The 19,488-nt window shown below is 41.9% G+C and overlaps 1 protein-coding gene across 4 annotated transcripts in view; it reads right to left on the bottom strand.

Annotated features, from left to right (window-relative positions):
• KDM2A (lysine demethylase 2A) overlaps positions 1-19,488 on the bottom strand; it is a 147,132-nt gene that overhangs the window by 51,747 nt on the left and 75,897 nt on the right. The window lies entirely within an intron of this gene.

The following is a 19,488-nucleotide window of genomic DNA, read 5'->3' as shown; positions in this document are numbered from 1 at the left end:
ATCTAATGTCTCATTTAATCCTAACAATTCTAAATGCTAAATACTAATCTCCACTTCATACATGAGAAAGCAGATGTTAGGTAACTTATAGAACAAAGCAGGAAAAGAACCGGGGCAGGCTCACTCTAGAGTCACGCTCTTACTTACTGATCTATACTGATTTGATGCAGGTTGACCTAATCTATCTCATAATTTGAATGAAGTATCCATAATTTAGTGGGTAATAGACTGATTTTGAATTTATATTCTTTTGTTAAACAGGGCTATTTCGCAAATCTGTTGCTAATATCCTAGCCCATGAAGATAATTATCCTAGTTCATGAAGAACAAAGTCCCCTTTTCATTTATTCCACAAATATTTATAGAATGATAAAGACACCAGGATGGACACGAAAATCTATATCAGATTCTTGTTAACAACTACAACAAAACGCATAAGGCCACAAGAGTCAGCATAAAATAGTAGTGGAGAGAAAACAATAGCTTTGGAGTCAAAGAGACCTAAGTTTGTTTGTTTATTTTTTAGAGACAGAGTCTCGCTCTGTCGCTCAGGCTGGAGTGCAGTGGCGCGCTCTCGGCTCACTGCAACCTCCCACCTCCTGGGTTCAAGCAGTTCTCCTGCCTCAACCTCCAGAGTAGCTGGGACTACAGGCACACGCCACTACCCCACCTAATTTTTTATATTTTAGTAGAGACGGGGTTTCACCGTGTTGCCCAGGATGGCCTCAAACTCCTGAGCTCAGGCAATCCGCCTGTCTTGGCCTCCTAAAGTGCTAGGATTACAGGCGTGAGCCACCATGCCCGGCCTATTTATTTCTTTAATTTTATTTTGAGACAGTCTCGCTGTGTCACCCAGGCTGGAGTGCAGTGGTGCGAAATCTTGGCTCACTGCAACCTCCACCTCCCAGGTTCAAGAGATTCTTGTGCCTCAGCCTCCCAAGTAGCTGGGAATATGGCCGTGTGCCACCACGCCTGCCTAATTTTTGTATTTTTGGTAAAGTCAGGGTTTTGCCATGTTGGCCAGGCTGGTCTCAAACTCCTGACCTCAGGTGATCTGCCCGCCTTGGCCTTCCAAAATGCTGGGATTACACATGTGAGCCACTGCACCTGCCTGAGACCTAAGTTTAAATCTCAGCTCCTATACTACTTAGACAAGTTATATAATTTCTCTGAACATTAATATCTTGTGGAGAATGAGTATCACCTTGTGGGCCACTGTGAAGATTTAAAGTCGATAAAGTAAAATGTTTAATACAAAGTAGGTGCTCAAGCGGCAGTAAAAACAAAAGGGAAGTATCATATTTTTATTAGACTGATCAGAAAAGGCTTTAGGAAAAGAGGGAGAAGAATAAGTAGAATTCTAACAAGAGATGATTCAACAGGGACAATTCCATGCAGAGGTAAAGGCATAAGCTAAAAGATTCAGAAAATGGTGGTCAAGGAAGGGAGAGAAAATAAAAAGCTGACAATATTGTATGCCTGGCCGGGCACGGTGGTGCACATCTATAATCCCATCACTCTGGGAAGTCAAGGTGGGCAGACAGCTTCTGTCCAGGAGTTTGAGACCAGCCTGGGCAACATAGCAAAACACCGTCTCTACTAAAAATACAAAAAAAATTAAAACACACACACACACACAAAACAAAAAAATACAAATACAAATACAAAAAATTAGCTGGGCATGGTGGTGCGTGCCTATAATCCCCGATACTCGGGAGGGTGAGGTGTGAGAATCACCTGAGCCCAGGAGGTCGAGGCTGTAGAAAGAAAAAATTTATATATATTGTCTTCCTTGTAAGACAAACAAACACCTGCCCTGGCTGGATATATCAGGTAGCATTAGAACCTGATACCCTGTCTCTAAGGAATTTATAGTTTAGTTAAAGATAGGAGATAATACCCAAGAGAAGAATATGGCCACTGTGAAATAGACAAGGCAGAATATATATATTACTAGTAAAACATAACTAATAATATAAGGCAATGGACAGAACCTACACTTCATATTTTAAAAGAAAAAGTGAATGTCAAATCAAAACTGCCAAGAAATACCACTTCACACCCACTAGGATCGCTATAATTTAAAAAATGGAAAATAATGAGTGCTAGCAAAAATGCAGAGAAATTGGAACCCTCATACATCTACTGGTGGGAATATAAGATGGTGCAGCCGCTATGGAAATTGGGTTTGCAGTTCCTCAATAAACTAAACACAGAATGACCATGTGACTCAGCAATTCCACTTCTAGGCATATATCTAAAAGAATTGAACAAGGTGTTCAAACAAAAGCTTGTACATAAATATTCACTGCAGCACTATTTAAAACAGCTAAAAGATGGAAATAACACAAATGTTTACCATGATATGAATAAACAAAATGTGGTTGATCCATACAAGGAAATAGTCGACCATAAAAAGGAATGAAGTACTAATACATGTTACAACATGGATATACCAAGAAAACACACTGTATCAGCCGGGTGTGGTGGCTCACGCCTGTAATCCCAGCACTTTGGGAGGTCGAGGCAGGTGGATCACGAGGTCAGGAGATCAAGACCATCCTGGCTAACACGGTGAAACCCCATCTCTACTAAAAATACAAAAAATTAGCCAGGTGTGGTGGCAGGCACCTGTAGTCCCAGGTACTCGGGAGACTGAGGCAGGAGAATGGCATGAACCCAGGAGGCAGAGCTTGCAGTAAGCAGAGATCGCACCACTGCACTCCAGCCTGGGCAACACAGTGAGACTCTGTCTCAAAAAAAAAAAAAAGAAAAAAGAAAACACACTGTATCAAAGAAGCCTACACAAAAGGCTACATATTATATAGTTCCATTTATATGAAATATACAGATCAGACAAATTCACCAAGACAGAGTAGATTTGTTGTTGCCAGGAGTTAAGTGGAGGAGAAAACGGAGAATGACTGCTCAAAGGTATGGAGTTTGTTTGGGGTGATGAAATTCTAGAACTAGATAGTGGTGATGGTTGCACACTGTGAAAAAACTCGATGACACTGGTATGCTTTAAAATGGGTACATGACAATGAAATGTTCTACGCAAAAAGAAAAAAATGTAATGGTTATGATGGTAAACTTTATATTACCTGTATTTAACCATAATTTAAGAAATGACAAGTAAATGCTTTCCTTCAAGAATGTAGGGGAGGCCAGGTGTGGTGACTCACGCCTGTAATCTCAGCACTTTGGGAGGCCGAGGCAGGCAGATCACTTGAGGTCAGGAGTTTGAGACCAGCCTGGCCAACATGGTGAAACCCCATCTCTACTAAAAATACAAAAATTAGCTGGGCATGGTGGTGCGCGGCCATAGTCCCAGCTACTTAGGAGGCTGAGGCAAGAGATTTCCTTGAATTCAAGAGGCAGAGGTTGCAGTGAGCCAAGATCGCACCACTGCACTCCGGACCTGGGCGACAGAGCAAGACTCTGTCTTTAAAAAAAAAAAAAAAAAAAGAATGTAGAGGAAAGCATTTTATTCTTTTTTCCTTTTGAGATGGGGCCTCACTCTGTCACCCAGGCTGGAGTGCAGTGGCACAATCTACACTCAATGCAACCTCTGCCTCCCAGGCTCAAGTGATCCTCCCACCTCAGCCTCCTGAGTAGCTGGGACTACAGTGCATGCCACCATACCCAGTTAATTTTTTGTATTTTTGGTAAAGACAAGGTTTCACCATGTTGCCCAGGCTGGTATTCTTTTATTACTAGACTACTTATTTATTATATATTTTATATTATATAAAAATATATCACTATATATTAATAATTAATAATTAATTGATAATTAATAAATATAATTAAATATATTAATATATTATATATTATTATTCATTTATTATAGACTATTTATTACTAGACTATTTTGTATTTTCAGACTACTTAGTATAAGCATATCTTGGAGATATTGTGGGTTCAGTTCCAGATCACTGCAATAAAGCAAATATTCCAGTAAGCAAGTCATACAAAACTTTTTGGTTTCACAGTGCATATGTTATATTTACATTATACTGTAGGCTATTAAGTGTACAACAGCACTATATCTAAAAAACAAGGTACATACTTTTATTTAAAAATACTTTATTGCTAAAAATGCTAACAATCATCTGAGCCTTCAGTGAGTCATAATCTTGGCTTGTGGAGGGACTTGCCTCATTGTTGAGGGCTGCTGACTGATCAGAGTGGTGGTGGTTGCTGAAGGTTGGGGTGGATATAGCAACTTCTTTTTCTTTCACTGAAGTGTAAACCGTTTTTCTTTTTTTTTTTTTTTGGCGGCGGAGGGACAGGGTCTTGCTCTGTTGCCCAGGCTGGAGTACACTGGCGCAATCACAGCTCACCACAGCCACAAGCTCCTGGACTCTGGTAATCCTTCCACCTTAGCCTCCGGAGTAGCTGGGACTACAGGCACGTACCACAATGCCTGGCTAATCCTTTAATTTTTGCCGATACAAGATCTCGCTATGTTTCTCAGGTCGACAATTTCTTTTTTTTTTTTTTTTTTTTTTTGAGACGAAGTCTCGCTCTGTCGCCCAGGCTGGAGCGTAGTGGTGCAATCTCGGCTCACTGCAAGCTCCACCTCCCGGGTTCACGCCATTCTCCTGCCTCAGCCTCCCCAGTAGCTGGGACTACAGGCGCCCGCCACCACGCCTGGCTAGTTTTTTTTTGTATTTTTAGTAGAGACGGGGTTTCACCATGTTAGCCAGGATGGTCTCAATCTCCTGACCTTGTGATCCACCCGCCTCGGCCTCCCAAAGTACTAGGATTACAGACGTGAGCCACCATGCCCAGTTGACATTTCTTAAAATAAGACAACAATAAAGTTTGCAACATGGATTGATACTTCCTTTCACAAAGAGACTTCTCTGTAGCATGCAATGCTGTTTGACAGCATTTTACCCATGGTAGAACGTCTTTCAAAATTGGAGTCAATCCTCTCAAACCCTACTGTTGCTTTATAAACTCACTTTATGTAATATCCTAAATACCTTGTTATTTTAACAATGTTTACAGCATCTTCACCAGGAGTAGATTCCATCTTAAAAAAACAAACTTCTTTATTTGCTCATCCATAAGAAGCAACTCTTCCATCTGCTCAAGTTTCATTATAGATTGCAGCAATTCAGTCGCATCTTCGACTCCATTTCTAATTCTAGTTCTCTCACTATTTTCACCACATTTGCAGTTACTTCCTCCACTGAAGTCTTGAACCCCTCAAAGTCATCAATAAGGGTGGGAATCAACTTTTTCCAAACTCCTGTTAATGTTGATATTTTGACCTCCTCCCATGTACCACAAATGCTCTTTTTCATTTTTAATTATTTTTTTTAGAGACAAGGTCTCACTCTCATGCCCAGGCTGGAATAGAGTGGCAAGATCAGAGCTCATTGCAACCTTGAATTCCTGGGCTCAAGTGATCCTCCCACCTCAGCCACCCAAATAGTTGGGACTACAGGTGTACACCACCAAGCATGGCTAATTTTTTTTTTTTTTTTTTTTTGAGATGGAGTCTAGCTCTGTCGCCTAGGCTGGAGTGTGGGGTGGTGTGATCTTGGCTCACTGCAACCTCTGTCTCCCAGGTTCAAGTGATTCTCCTGCTTCAGCCTCCCAAGTAGCTGGGACTACAAGCCCATGCCACCACACTCGGCTAATTTTTGTATGTTTAGTACAGACCAGGTTTCACCATACTGGTCAGGCTGGTCTTGAACCCTTGACTTGTGATCTGCCCACCTTGGCCTCCCAAACTGCTAGGATTACAGGCGTGAGCCACCGCACCGGGCCATGGCTAATTTTTTGTAGAGATGGTCTCACTATGTTTCCCAGGCTGGTCTCAAACTCCTGGCCTCAAGGGATCCACCCACCTGGGCCTATCAAAACGTTGGGATTACAGACATGAGCCACTATGCCTGGCCATAAATGTTCTTAATGGCATCTACAGTGGTGAATCCTTTCCAGATGTTTTTCAATTTATTTGGTCCAGATTCACCAGCAGAATCACTATGTCAGCTATAGCCTTATGAAATATATATATACACACACACACACACACACACATATATATATATATTTTTTTTTTTTTTTTGAGACAGAGTCTTGCTCAGTCGCCCAGGCTGTAGTGCAGTGGCGCGATCTCGGCTCACTGCAAGCTCCGCCTCCTGGGTTCACGCCATTCTCCTGCCTCAGCCTCCCCAGTAGCTGGGACTACAAGCTCCCGCCACCACGCCCGGCTAATTTTTTTTGTATTTTCAGTAGAGACTGGGTTTCACCGTGTTAGCCAGGATGGTCTCGATCTCCTGACCTCGTGATCCACCCGCCTCGACCTCCCAAAGTGCTGGGATTACAGGTGTGAGCCACCGCGCCAGGCCATGAAATATATTCCTTAAATAACAAGACTAAAGTTGAGATTACTCCTTGATCCATGGGCCACAGAATGAATACTGCTATCTGGCATGAAAACGATATTAATCTCAGGCAAGGCATGGTAGCTCATGCCTGCAATCCCAGCACTTTGGGAAGCTGAGGCAGGCAAATCCCTTGAGCCCAGGAGTTCTAAACCAGCCTGGGTAACAGGGTCGAACTGTGTCTCTACCAAAACACAAAAATTAACCGGGTGTGTTGGCATGTGCTTGTAGTCCCAGCTAAAGGCTGAGGTGGAAGGATCACCTGAGCCCAGGGACACTGAGCCTGCAGTGAGCCATGACTGTACCATTGCACTCCAACTTGGGCAACAGAATGAGACCTTGTCTTAAAAAACCAAACAGGCTGGGCACGGTCGCTCACGCTTGTAATCCCAGCACTTTGGGAGGCTGAGGCGGGCAGATCATGAGGTGAGGAGATCGCGATCATCCTGGCTAACATGGTGAAACTCCATCTCTAGTAAAATACAAAAAAAATTATCCGGACGTGGTGGCGGACGCCTGTAGTCCCAGCTACTTGGGAGGCTGAGACAGAAGAATGGCGTGAACCCAGGAGGTGGAGCTTGCAGTGAGCTGAGATCGTGCCACTGCACTCCAGCCTGGGCAACAGAGAGAGACTCCGTCTAAAAAGAAAAAAAAAACCACAACAAACAGTATTAATCTCTTTGTACATTCCCATCAGAGGTCTTGGGTGAAGAGGTACACTGCCAGTGAGCAGTAACATTTTGAAAGGAACCTTTTTTCCTGAGCAGATCTCCACAGTGGGCTTAATAAATTCAGTAAACCATGCTGTAAAACAGATGTGCTATCATCTAGGCTTTGTTGTTCCATTAATAGAGTAGATTTAGCATAATTCTTAAGGGCCCTAGGATTTTGGAACGGTAAATAAGCTTTTTTGGAATGGTAAATTTGGTTTCCAATTAAAATCACCAGCTGCATTAGCCCCTAGCAAGAGAGTCAGCTTGTCCCTTGAAGCAACTGCCTTTTATCTAGCTATGAAAATCCTAGATGCTATCTTCTTCCAATAGAAGGCTGTTTCATTTACATGGAAAATCTGTTGTTTAGTGCAGCCTCCTTCATCAATGATCCTAGCTGGTTCTCCTGGATAACTTGCTGCAGCTTCTATATCAGCATGTGCTGCTGCTTTACCTTGCACTTCATTGTTACAAAGATGGTTTCTTAAACTTCATAAACCAACCTCTCCTAGCTTTAAACTTTTCTTCTGCAGCTCCCTCACCTCTCTCAGCCTTTACAGAATTAAAGAGAATCAGGGCTTTACTGTGGCTTAGGGTTTGTTAAGGGAATGTTATAGCTGGTTTGATTTTCTATCCAAACCACTCAGACTTTCTCCGTTATCAGTGATAAGGCTGTTTTTCTTTCTTATTCCCATGTTCACTGGAGTAGCACTTTTAATTTTCTTCAAGAACCTTTCCTTTGCATTCACATCTTGGTTAACTATTTGATGTAAAAGGCCTATCTTGGCTTTTGACATGCCTTAATCACTAAACTTAATTATTTCTAACTTTTGATTTAAAGTGAGAGAGGTGGGACTCTTCCTTTCACGTGAACACTTAAGAGGCCATGTGTTATTAGTTGGCCTAATTTCAATATTGTTGTGTCTCAGGAAATAGGGAGGCCTGAGGAGAGAAAGAGAACAGGGGAATAGCAATTTGGCAAAGCAGTCAGAACACATACATTTCAAGTCTGCTCTCCTATATGGATACAGTTCATGGCACCTCAAAACAAGTATAATAGTAATGTCAAAGATCACTGATCTGCTGGGTGCAGTGGCTCATGCCTGTAATCTCAGCACTTTGGGGAGGCCAAGGCAGGTGAATCACTTGAAGTCAGGAGTTTAAGATCACCCTGGCCAACATGGTGAAACTCCATCTCTACTAAAAATACAAAAATTAGCCAGGCGTGGTGGTGCAGGCCAGTAATCTCAGCTACTCGGGAGGCAGAGGCATGAGAATTGCTTGAATCCAGGAGGTGGAGGTTGCAGTAAGCCAAGATTGTGCCACTGCATTCCAGCCTGGGCAACAGAGTGACACTCCATCAAAAACAAAACAAAACAAAACAAACCACTGATCACCACTGACAAATAATAATGAAAAGGTTTTTTTTTTTTTTTTTTTTGAGACGGAGTCTCACTCTGTCACCCAGGCTGGAGTGCAGTGGCGGGATCTCGGCTCACTGCAACCTCCGCCTTCTGGGTTCACGCCATTCTCCTGCCTCAGCCTCCCAAATAGCTGGGACTACAGGCGCCTGCCACTGCGCCCAGCTAATTTTTTGTGTTTTTAGTAGAGATGGGATTTCACCATGGTCTCGATCTCCTGACCTCGTGATCCGCCCGCCTCGGCCTCCCAAAGTGCTGGGATTACAGGCATGAGCCACTGCGCCCGGCATAATGAAAAGGTTTTAAAATGTGACAGACATGAAGTGAGCATATGCTATTGGAAGAATGGCGGCTACAGACTTGCTCAATGAAGGTTTGCCAGAAACCTTCAATTTGTTAAAAAAAAAAAAAAAAAAAAATACACTATCTGCAAAGTGCAATAAAATGAGGTGCGCTCATACCCTGGGTATGGACCAGAGCACGTAGATAAAATTGTGATGGTCAAAGTAATAGCTAACATTTACTGAGAACTCAGCACAGTTGATCCTTGAACAACACTGGTTTGAACTACATGGGTTCACTTACACATGAATTTTCTTCCATCCCTGCCACTCCTGAGACAGCAAAAGCAATCCCACCGCTTCCTCCTTAGCCTACTCATCATGAAGATGAAAAGACAGTAAATATATTTTCGATCTTAATAGTAAACAAATGTTCTTTTATGATTTAAGGAATTTTTTATCTTATTGTAAGAATACAGTATATAATATGTATAACATAAAATATGTTAATCAACTGTTTACATTATCCATAAGGCATCCAGTAAACAGTAGGTTATCGGTAGTTAAGTTTCTGAGGAGTTCCAATTTATATGTAGATTTCTGACTTGCTGGGGGTTGGTGCCTCTAGCCGTTGCATTGTTCAAGGGTCAACTGTATATGCCAGACACTGTTCTAAGCACTTCACGTTTAAGTAACTTGTCCAAGATTACACAGCTAGTAATTAGTGTAGCTGAGGACAGTTTTGCTACAGAGTCCATATTCTCAACCAAATACATCCTATCACAGAAAGTTTACAAGACAGAACGGCTTACTTCTTTCTGAGACATAAACTGACACTGAAGAAGTAACATTCCACCACAGGCTGAAAAGAAGAGCTGGATCAGCTTTTTCACTGCATTTTGCCAATGATTAGCTATCCAAGAAACAAAAAAACACCCAGACTTTAAAAAACCTGGATAGAAAGTTAGTCACTGGCTGGGCAGAGTGGCTCACGCCTGTAATCCCAACATTTTGGTGAGGCCGAGGCGGGCTGACTGCTTGAGCTCAGGAGTTCCAAGACCAGCCTGGGCAACACGGCAAAATCCCATCTCTACAAAAAAAATACAAAAATTATCTGGGCATGGTGGTGCCCACCTGTGGTCCCAGCTACTCAGGAAGCTGAGGTGTGAGGATCGCTTGAGCCCAGGAAGTCAAGGCTGCAGGGAGTCATGATTGCCCCACTGCACTCCAGCCTGGGTGACAAAGCAATACTCTGTTTCAAAAAAAAAAAAAGTTAATTTCTGATAAGGTCTGTTAGGTTAGATATAATTGCTATTTTATTTTAAATCACAGCAAAGTTATTTGTGCTCACCCTTGGGTTTATTTAGAAAATATAAGGTTACAAAGGGCTTCCAAAGATCATTATTAGCAGTAAGAAGATTACCGAGGAAAGGAAAAGTGGTAAGGAAGTGGGAAGAAAACCGAAGACTGATGACTGAATAAGATCTTACATATTTGCATAGCTCAGAAATTTGAATACTATATCCAGGAGTCTATTTTCTTTTTTTTCAACTTGTAAAAAATGGTAGTAAAATACAAAAAACATAAAATGTTCTATCTTAACCACTTTTAGGAGCACAGTTCAGTGTTATTAAATATATTCACAATGTTGTGCAACCATTACCATCCATCTCCATAACTCTGTTCATCTTATAAAACTGAAACTATGGCCGTTTTAAGTCCCCATTGCCCTTCTTCCCAGTAACCACTATTCTATTTCGTCTCCATGATTTTGGTTACTCTATATACTTCATGTCAGTGGAATTACACAGTATTTATATTTTTGTGGCTGGGTTATTTCACTTAGCATAAGTCCTTAGGATTCATGTAATGTGTAGTATATATCAGAATTTCCTTCCTTTTTAAGGCTAAATAATAATCCAGTGAATGGAAATAGCACATTATGCTTAAGTATTCACTGCTGATGGACATTTAGGTTGCTACATTTTAGCTACTATGAATTATCATTCAGCCAAGCACTGTGGCTCATGCTTGCAGTCCCGGCTATGCAAGAGGCTAAGGCAGGAAGATCACTGGAGTCCAGGATTTCAAGGCCAGCTTGGGCAACACAGTAAGACCTCATCTCTTAAAACTATAATAGGCCCACTTGCTCCCTCCTGCCATCTGGCTGACATGAAGAACTGGAGGTGGCAGCAGTGGTAGTCTGCATCTGAGGCTCATGGGCCGCAAGCCCCTGCTCGTGCACCATGGATGATTTTGCCAAAGGAAGTTTCACTGTAGTGGATTATGTCTTGTTAGAAAATTGCCCTAATATGGGTGACTGTGTCGTTGCTCCTCAATTTATGACCAACAATTATGTTCGTGTGACTCAGCTTAACTGGGATGGGGTGGGTACGCAATAAAAAGATTACATCTAAGTGAGAGAAACTTAGCAATTCTTGTGGTTCCGAGATAAGTTTGAAGAAATCACAACATCTTGAGTTGATAGAAGATATTGTGAATTTGGCAAAGAAAGTTGCTGTAAGTGGTAGAAAAATTATTCATTCCTTATTGGAGCCTATTGAGAACTGGTTATAAAATAGAAAATAAAATACTGGCAACGGAACCAGCTTTGAACTGGGTAAATACACAGGCAATATTAACAATTCTAACTAAATTAGGACAAGCTGACAATTGTTGGCTTATGTTAAGTATTTTCTTTACTGAATATAAGTACAATATAACTAAAGTTCTAACAGAAAACTGCAATTTGCTTGAAGAATTTAAAACCCAAGGTTATACAGACTGCATAGAGCACGAACAACTAATAAAAAGGAAATGAAGAGTTTTGCAAAGAAAGACTTGATACAGCTCTATTACACCAGAGCCACTGAATAGAGACCTGAAAACCATTTTCTTTATAGTAACAGAGCTCTGTTTTCTTCATACTGGACAGTTTAGAACACAGTCCCATGGTATAAAATTTGGAAAATAGAAAAGTTTAAAAAGAAAATAAAAATCACCAGTAATCCAACCACCTTGAAGAATATTGCTGTATTAATGTTATTCAACTTTTCTTTTTTTTTTTTTGAGACGGAGTCTCACTCGATCACCCAGGCTGGAGTGCAGTGGTGCGATCTCGGCTCACTGCAGCCTTCGCCTTCTGGGTTCAAGTGATTCTCCTGCCTTAGCCTCTCGGGTAGCTGGGACTATAGGCATGCGCCACCACGCCCGGCTAATTTGTTATGCAACTTTTAGATGGCTCAAGTCATGGATAAACTGAGACTATTTAGACTAGAGAACTGGATGGGCTTGACAGAGTCTTCCATCAATACCACTATTCTCAACGGGTTCTGACAAGAAATGAGCTGCAAATGTCTTTAGGTTATTGCCTCTGTCTAGGTCCAGAATTGCATGTATTCTACACTGTTTGAAGGTAAGTTTGTATGCTTTTAAGATCAGATGAATAGGCTGGCAATTCTAAAAGTTGAGGATTCCTGTAATAATTGAGAAGCCAATCCAAAAATCGTGCCTTGCAGGAAGTCATCCACTCTCCAGCTCCAAGAGCTAAGAGGCAAATCCAAGTATTTCTGCTCCTTCATGAATGTTGAATCTTAGATACACAAATAGGATCCTCCTAAAACCCTGCTGCAACAGGAGGTGAATCAAAGTAGGAGTACAGAAGCCAGGTAGCTTGCTGAGGTAAAGGCCAAGAGCAGGTTGTGGATCTATCCTTGTACCTCCTTCCTGATGGTCTAGCTTGTGGTTTAATACCACCTACATTTTTTATTAGAGGCAGGTAAGCAGCACTGAGAGCCCTCTATTTTTTACTAGGCAATCACCAATATGTATTGGGTGCCTATGTAATGCACAAAGTGTTATGCCACATTGCTTTTGTGGTGTTTCTTACCTTCTTGCAGTATTTACATGATTTACTCAACAATGCAGGGATAATGTTTTCAGGGTCCACAGTATATATAACTCCTGATCAACTGACTAGATAACATAACTTAAGAAAAGAACACGTTGTTAGTAATTCAGATGTGCCATTGACACAGGAGGACCTATGCCTCAGAAAGACTTTTATCTGAGTTACCACGGTTGAGATGTTTTGAAAGATGCTAGATCTGGGAATCTGGCTGAGCAGCTGCTGGGACATCTGGGGGTAAACCAACCACCCTCCCCCAGTTTGGGAAAGGATGTACTCCTCAGCTGTTCCACAAGGCCAGGATTCTTATTTGCTGTCATTGAAGCAAGAACTGAGATACACAAAGAGAACAGAAATGGAACATTTTAAACTAATACTAGAAAAGAAACAAAAGGATTAAAGTCACGAATGCTAAAACTGCTGAAATAATTTATCATAAAAGATTAGAAAATATAAGTAGAAACACTCAAAGAAATGAGATTAAATTTTAAAAATAACTTTGGCAAGATTAGTATCTAAAATGGTGGACAGGTGCAGTGAGATTATGCCTATAATCTCAGCAATTTGGGAGGCCAAGACAGGAGGACAGCTTGAGGCCTGGGGCTAGAGACCAGCTTCTTCAACACAGCGAGACCCCTGTCTCAATAAATACGTATGTATGTATGTATGTATGTATGTATGTATGTATGTATGTATGTATTTATTGAGATGGGGTCTCACTCTGTTGCCCAGGATGGAATACAACGACATGGTCTCAGCTCACCGCAACCTCCCCCTCCCGGGTTCAAGCAGTTCTTCTGCCTCAGCCTCCCAAGTAGTTGGGAGTAGAGGCGCCTGCCACCATGCCTGGCTAATTTTTGTATTTTTAGTAGATATGGCATTTTGCCATGTTGGTCAGGCTGGTCTCGAACTCCCGACCTCAGGTGATCTGTCTGCCTCGGCCTCCCAAAGTGCCGGGATTACAGGTGTAAGCCACCACGCCCAGCCAATATATACGTATTTAAAAGGATAAAAATAATACTGTCTCCAACAACATGGCTGTGACTCTTCCGAGCACTTTATGTGTATTAACTTTTAAAACTAGAGTTTCTATTAATCACTATGAGAAAGTGATAACAGAATAAAAGGGAACATGAAAGTTTAAAAAATTTAAATAGATGGCCCAAATAGTCAATAAATATTTCTGAGAACATGATTATCCTTACAGGACATGCAGATTAAAAACTACAAGTTTCTCCTTCATACCCATCAGATTGTTGAAAGTTTAAGTCTCGGCCAGGTGCGGTGGCTCACGCCTGTAATCCAAGCACTTTGGGAGGCTGAGGTGGGTGGATCACCTGAGGTCAGGAGTTCAAGATCAGCCTGGCCAACATGGCAAAACCCTGCCTATACTAAAATACAAAAATGAGCCAGGTGTGGTGGCAAGCGCCTGTAATTCCAGCTACTCAGGAGGCTGAGGCAGGAGAATCACTTGAACCTGGGAGGCGGAGGTTGCAGTAAGCTGAGATCGCGGCACTGCACTCCAGACTGGGAAACAAAGTGAGACTCTGATATCCCCTCGCCAAAAAATAAAAATAAAAAATAAATGAGTATCTCATAACATCAAGTGTTTGAGTGAATATGGAACAAAGGACACTCTCATACTTGACTAAACAAAGTGTAAACTGGAACAATCACTTTGGAGAGGAATTTGACAAGGTGAAAATGTATACTCTTTGGCCCACTTCTAGGCTTATACCCTCTAAACTCTCAAATGTGTACCCAAGAAGAAATTTATAAACCTTCATTGTAGCATTATTTGTAAGACAAGAAATGGAGGCCAGGCACAGTGGCTCATGCCTGTAATCCTAGCACTTTGGAAGGCCAAGACGGATGGATCACTTGAGGTCAGGAGTTTGAGACCAGCCTGCCCAACATGGTGAAACCCCGTCTGTACTAAAAAATACAAAATTGACCAGGCATGGTGTTGCATGCCTGTAATCCCAGCTACTCGGGAGGCTGAGGCAGGAGAATCGCTTGAACCTGGGAGGTGGAGGTTGCAGTGAGCCAAGATCGCGCCACTGCACTCCAGCCAGGGCACCAAGAGAGATGCTCCATCTCAAGAAAAAAAAAAAGAAATGGAAACAAAGTAAATGTCCATTGGTAGGGGAATGGGTAAATTATGGTATATTCATACAATGGAATTCTATATGGTAGTTAAAATGAATGCAATGTTTAGTGAAAAAGCAAGTTGCAGAATGATTTGTACACTATGATGCCATTTGTTAATGTTTAAAAACATGCAAAGCAATATGCATGTCTACAGACTATGCGTTAAAAACCAAGGGAGTGCCTATCTCTGGAGAGAGGAGGAAGGAAAAGGGATTGAAAATGGGAAGAATGGTACACAGTGGATGTCAATGCTAACAAACTTCTGCAAAAAGAGCTGAAGTAAATATGGCAAAAGGTTAATTTCTTACTAAGTTGTACACAAGTGGATCTTCATTTTGGGTTTATAGATGGGTGTTCATTTTGTTAATGATATTCTCTGTAATTTTATATATATTTGAAATATTTGACAAACAGCAAAACTAAGTGTAAAGATGCACATGATAGAAGGAACCAAAGAAAAATACTAATAACAAATAAAAAAGTCATATCATCTGCCAACAGAGGTGACTTTACTTCTTCCTTTACAATTTGCATGCCTTTTCTTTCCTTTTTTTGCCTAATCGCTGTGTTAGGACTTCCAGTGCTACATTGAATAGAGGCAGTAAAAGCAGGCATCTTTACGCTGTTCCTGATCTTAAATGCTTTTGGTGTTTCACCACTGAGTTATAATATTTACTGGGGGTTTTTCATGTAAAGCTTTTATTATGTTAAGGTAGTTTCCTTTTATTTCTAGTTTGTTAAGTGTTTTTATCATGAAAAGGTGTTGAATTTTGTCAAATATCTTCTCTGTGTCAATTGAGATGATCATGTAACTTTTTTCCTCCTTCACTGTTAATGAAATTTACATTGATTGATTTTCACATGTCAAATCATCTATTCCAGGAATAAATCCCACTTGGTCATGGTGTATAATCCTTTTAATATGCTGCTGAATTTAGTATGCAAGTATTTTGTTGAGGAGTTTTACATCATTGTTCAAAAAGGATATTGATTTATAGTTTTCTTGTACTGTCTTTGTCTCGCTAGGGTAATGCTGGCCTCACAGAAAGACTTAAGAAGTGTTCCCTTGGCCGGGCGCAGTGGCTCACGCCTGTTATCTCAGCACTTTGGGAGGCCGAGGCGAGCAGATCACGAGGTCAGGAGATCGAGACCATCCTGGCCAACATGGTGAAACCCCATCTCTACTAAAATACAAAAAATTAGCCGGGCATAATCCCAGCTACTTGGGAGGCTGAGGCAGGGGAATCGCTTGAACCCAGGAGGTGGAGATTGCAGTGAGCCGAGATCGCGCCACTGCACTCCAGCCTGGCGACAGCAACGAGACTCATCTCAAAAAAAAAAAAAAAGATGTGTTCCCTCTTAAATTCTTTGGAAAAGTTTGAGAAGAATTGATGTTAGTTCCTCTTTAAATGTTTGGTAGAATTCACCACCAAAGCCATCAGGCCCAGCCTTTTCTTCATTGGGAGATTTTTGAACATTGACTCAATCTCCTCACTAACTACAATATAGTTCTATTCAAATTTTCTATTTCTTAGTGATTTAGTCTTAATAAGTTTTGTGTTTCTAGAAATTTGTACACTTCATCTAGGTTATCCAATTTATTGATGAACAATTGTTCGTAGTATTTTTTTTTTTGACAGTCTCGCTCTGTTGCCTAGGCTGCAGTACAATGGCACAATCTGGGCTCACTGTAACCTCCTCCTCCTCAGTTCAAGCGATTCTCATGACTCAGCCTCCTGAGTAGCTGGGATTACAGGAACATGCAACCATGTCCAGCTCAGTTTTTGTATTTTCAGTAGAGACAGGGTTTCACCATGTTGCCCAGGCTGGTCTCAAACTCCTGAGCTCAGGCAATGCACCCACCTTGGCCTCCCAAAGTGCTAGGATTACTGGAATGAGCCACCACGCATAGTATTCTCTTACAATCCTTTTTATTTCTACAGAATTGGAAGTAATGTCCTCACTTTCACTTTCTTTTTCTGAGTCGGAGGTTTGCTCTTGTCACCCAGGCTGGAGTGCAGTGGCGCAATCTTGGCTCGCTGCAACCTCTGCTTCCTAGGTTCAAGCCATTCTCCTGCCTCAGCCTCCTGAGTAGCTGGGATTACAGGCATGTACCACCACATCCAGCTAATTTATGTATTTTTAGTAGAGACAGGGTTTCATCACGTTGGCCAGGCTAGTCTTGAACTCCTCACCTCAAGGTGATCCACCCGCCTCGGCCTCCCAAAGTGCTAGGATTATAGGTGTCAGCCACCGTGCTCGGCCCTCACTTTCACTTCTGATTTTAGTAATTCGATCTTTCTTTCCTTAGTCCATCTGGCTAAATAAAGCTTTGTCAATTTTGTTTATCTTTTCAAAGAAGAACCACCTTTTGGTTTCTTTGACTTTTCTCTATTTTTCTATTCTTTATTTCATTTATCTCTGCTCTAATCTTTATTACTTCCTTTAGCTTTACGTTTAGTTTGTCCTTTTTCTAGTTATTTAAGTTGTAAGGTTAGGTTGCTGATTTTAAGTTTCTCTTCTTTTGTTAAAGAGATTGGTGTGTGTTTGTTTGTTTTTTGACACAGAGTCTCACTTTGTTGCCCAGGCTGGATTGCAATGTGCGATCTTGGCTCACTGCAACCTCCGCTTCCCAGGTTCAAGTGATTCTCCTGCCTCAGCCTCCTGAGTAGCTGGGACTACAGGTGTCCACCATCATGCCTGGCTAATGTTTGTATTTTTAGTAGAGATGGGGTTTCGCCATGTTGACCAGGCTGGTCTCGAACTCCTGACCTCAGATGATCCACCCGCCTCAGCCTGCCAAAGTGCTAGGATTACAGGTGTGAGCCACTTCGCCCGGCCGAGATAAGGTCTTGCTATCTTGCCCAGGCTGGCCTCAAAATCCTGGGCTCAAGCAATCCTCCTGCCTCAGTCTCCCAAGTAGCTGGAACTATAGGCACATGCTACTGCAATTAGTGATTCCGTGTTTTATAATCAAAGCATTTATAGCTACAAATTTCTCCCTTAATGTTGCTTTCACTGATCCCTATAAGTTTTGGTATGCTGTGTTGTGTTCATTCATCTATAAGTATTTTCTAATTTCCATGTGATTTCTTCGATTCACTGATTGTTAAATTCCACAATTTTGTGACCTTTCCAGTTTTACCTGTTACTGATTTTTAACTTCATCCCATTGTGGTTGGAGAAGATACTTTGATATCTATTTTTTAAATCCATTGATATTTAATCTGTAGCCTAACATATGGTGTATCCTGGAAAATGTCTTACATACACTTGAAAAGAATGTGTATGCTATTGCTGTTAGGTAGGATGCTGTCTGTGTCTGTGAGATCTAGTTGGTTTACTGTGTTAAGTCCGCTATTTCCTTACTTATTTTCTGTCTGGTTGTTCTGTCCATTATTGAGAGGGGGTACTGAAGTCTCCAAGTATTACTGTATAGAAATGTCTACTTCTCCCTTCAGTTCTGTCAGGTTTTCCTTTGGGTATACTGATGGTCTGTCGTTAGGTACATAAATGTTTGTAATTGTTATATCTTCTTACTATAGTTAAACCTTTAATTAATATATGTCTTTGCCTCTTGAAACCATTTTTTTTTTTTTTTTTTTTTTTGAGACAGTGTCTTGCTCTGTCACCCAGGCTGGAGTGAAGTGGCACAATCTCAGGTCACTGCAGCTTTGACCTGCCAGGCTCAAGCGACACTCCCACCTCAGCTTCCTGAGTGTAGCTTAGACTACAGGCATGTGCCACCATGCTTGGATTATTTTTATTTTTTTGGTAGAGACGAGGTCTCACCACGTTACCCAGGGTAGTCTCAAACTCCTGGGCTTAAGCAATCTTCCCGCCTTGGCCTCCCAAAGTTGGGATTACAGACGTGTGAGGCACCATGCCCAACCATTTTTTCTTTCTTCCTTTTTTTTTTTTTTTTTTGAGACAGAGTCTTGCTCTGTCGCCCAGGCTGGAGTGCAGTGGTGCAATCTCGGCTCACTGCAAGCTCTACCTCGCGGGTTCACGCCATTCTCCTGCCTCAGCCTCCCGAGTTGCTGGGACTACAGGTGCCTGTCACCACACCCGGCTAATATTTTGTATTTTTAGTAGAGACGGGGTTTCACCGTGTTAGCCAGGATGGTCTCGATCTCCTGACCTCATGATCTGCCTGCCTCGGCCTCCCAAAGTGCTGGGATTACAAGCGTGAGTCACTGCGCCCAGCCTCTTTCTTTCAAGACACAGGGTCTTGGCTCTGTCACCCAGACTGGACTACAGTGGTGTGATCAGAACAGCCTCAAACTCCTGGGCTCAAGTGATCCTCCTGCCTCAGCCTTCCAAGTAGCTAGGAGCACAGGCATGCAACACCATGCCCAGCCAACTTTTAAAATTACTATTATTTTTTTTTTATAGACATGAGGTCTTGGTATGTTGCCCAGGCTGGTCTCTGAATTCCTGGCTTCAAGCAGTCCTGCCTCGGCCTCCCAAAGTGCTGGGATTATAGGTGTGAGGTACCATACCAGGCCCCTCTTGAAACCATTCTTTGATTTAAGGTCTGTTTTATGGCCCGGTGCCATGGCTCACGCCTATAATCCCCAGCACCTTGGAAGGCCCAGGTGGGCAGATCGC

Source organism: Gorilla gorilla, chromosome 9 (genome assembly GCF_029281585.2).
Source record: "Gorilla gorilla gorilla isolate KB3781 chromosome 9, NHGRI_mGorGor1-v2.1_pri, whole genome shotgun sequence".
NCBI lineage: Eukaryota > Metazoa > Chordata > Mammalia > Primates > Hominidae > Gorilla > Gorilla gorilla.
Note: the sequence above shows the minus strand (reverse complement) of the source record. Positions and strands in the feature narration are given on the sequence as shown.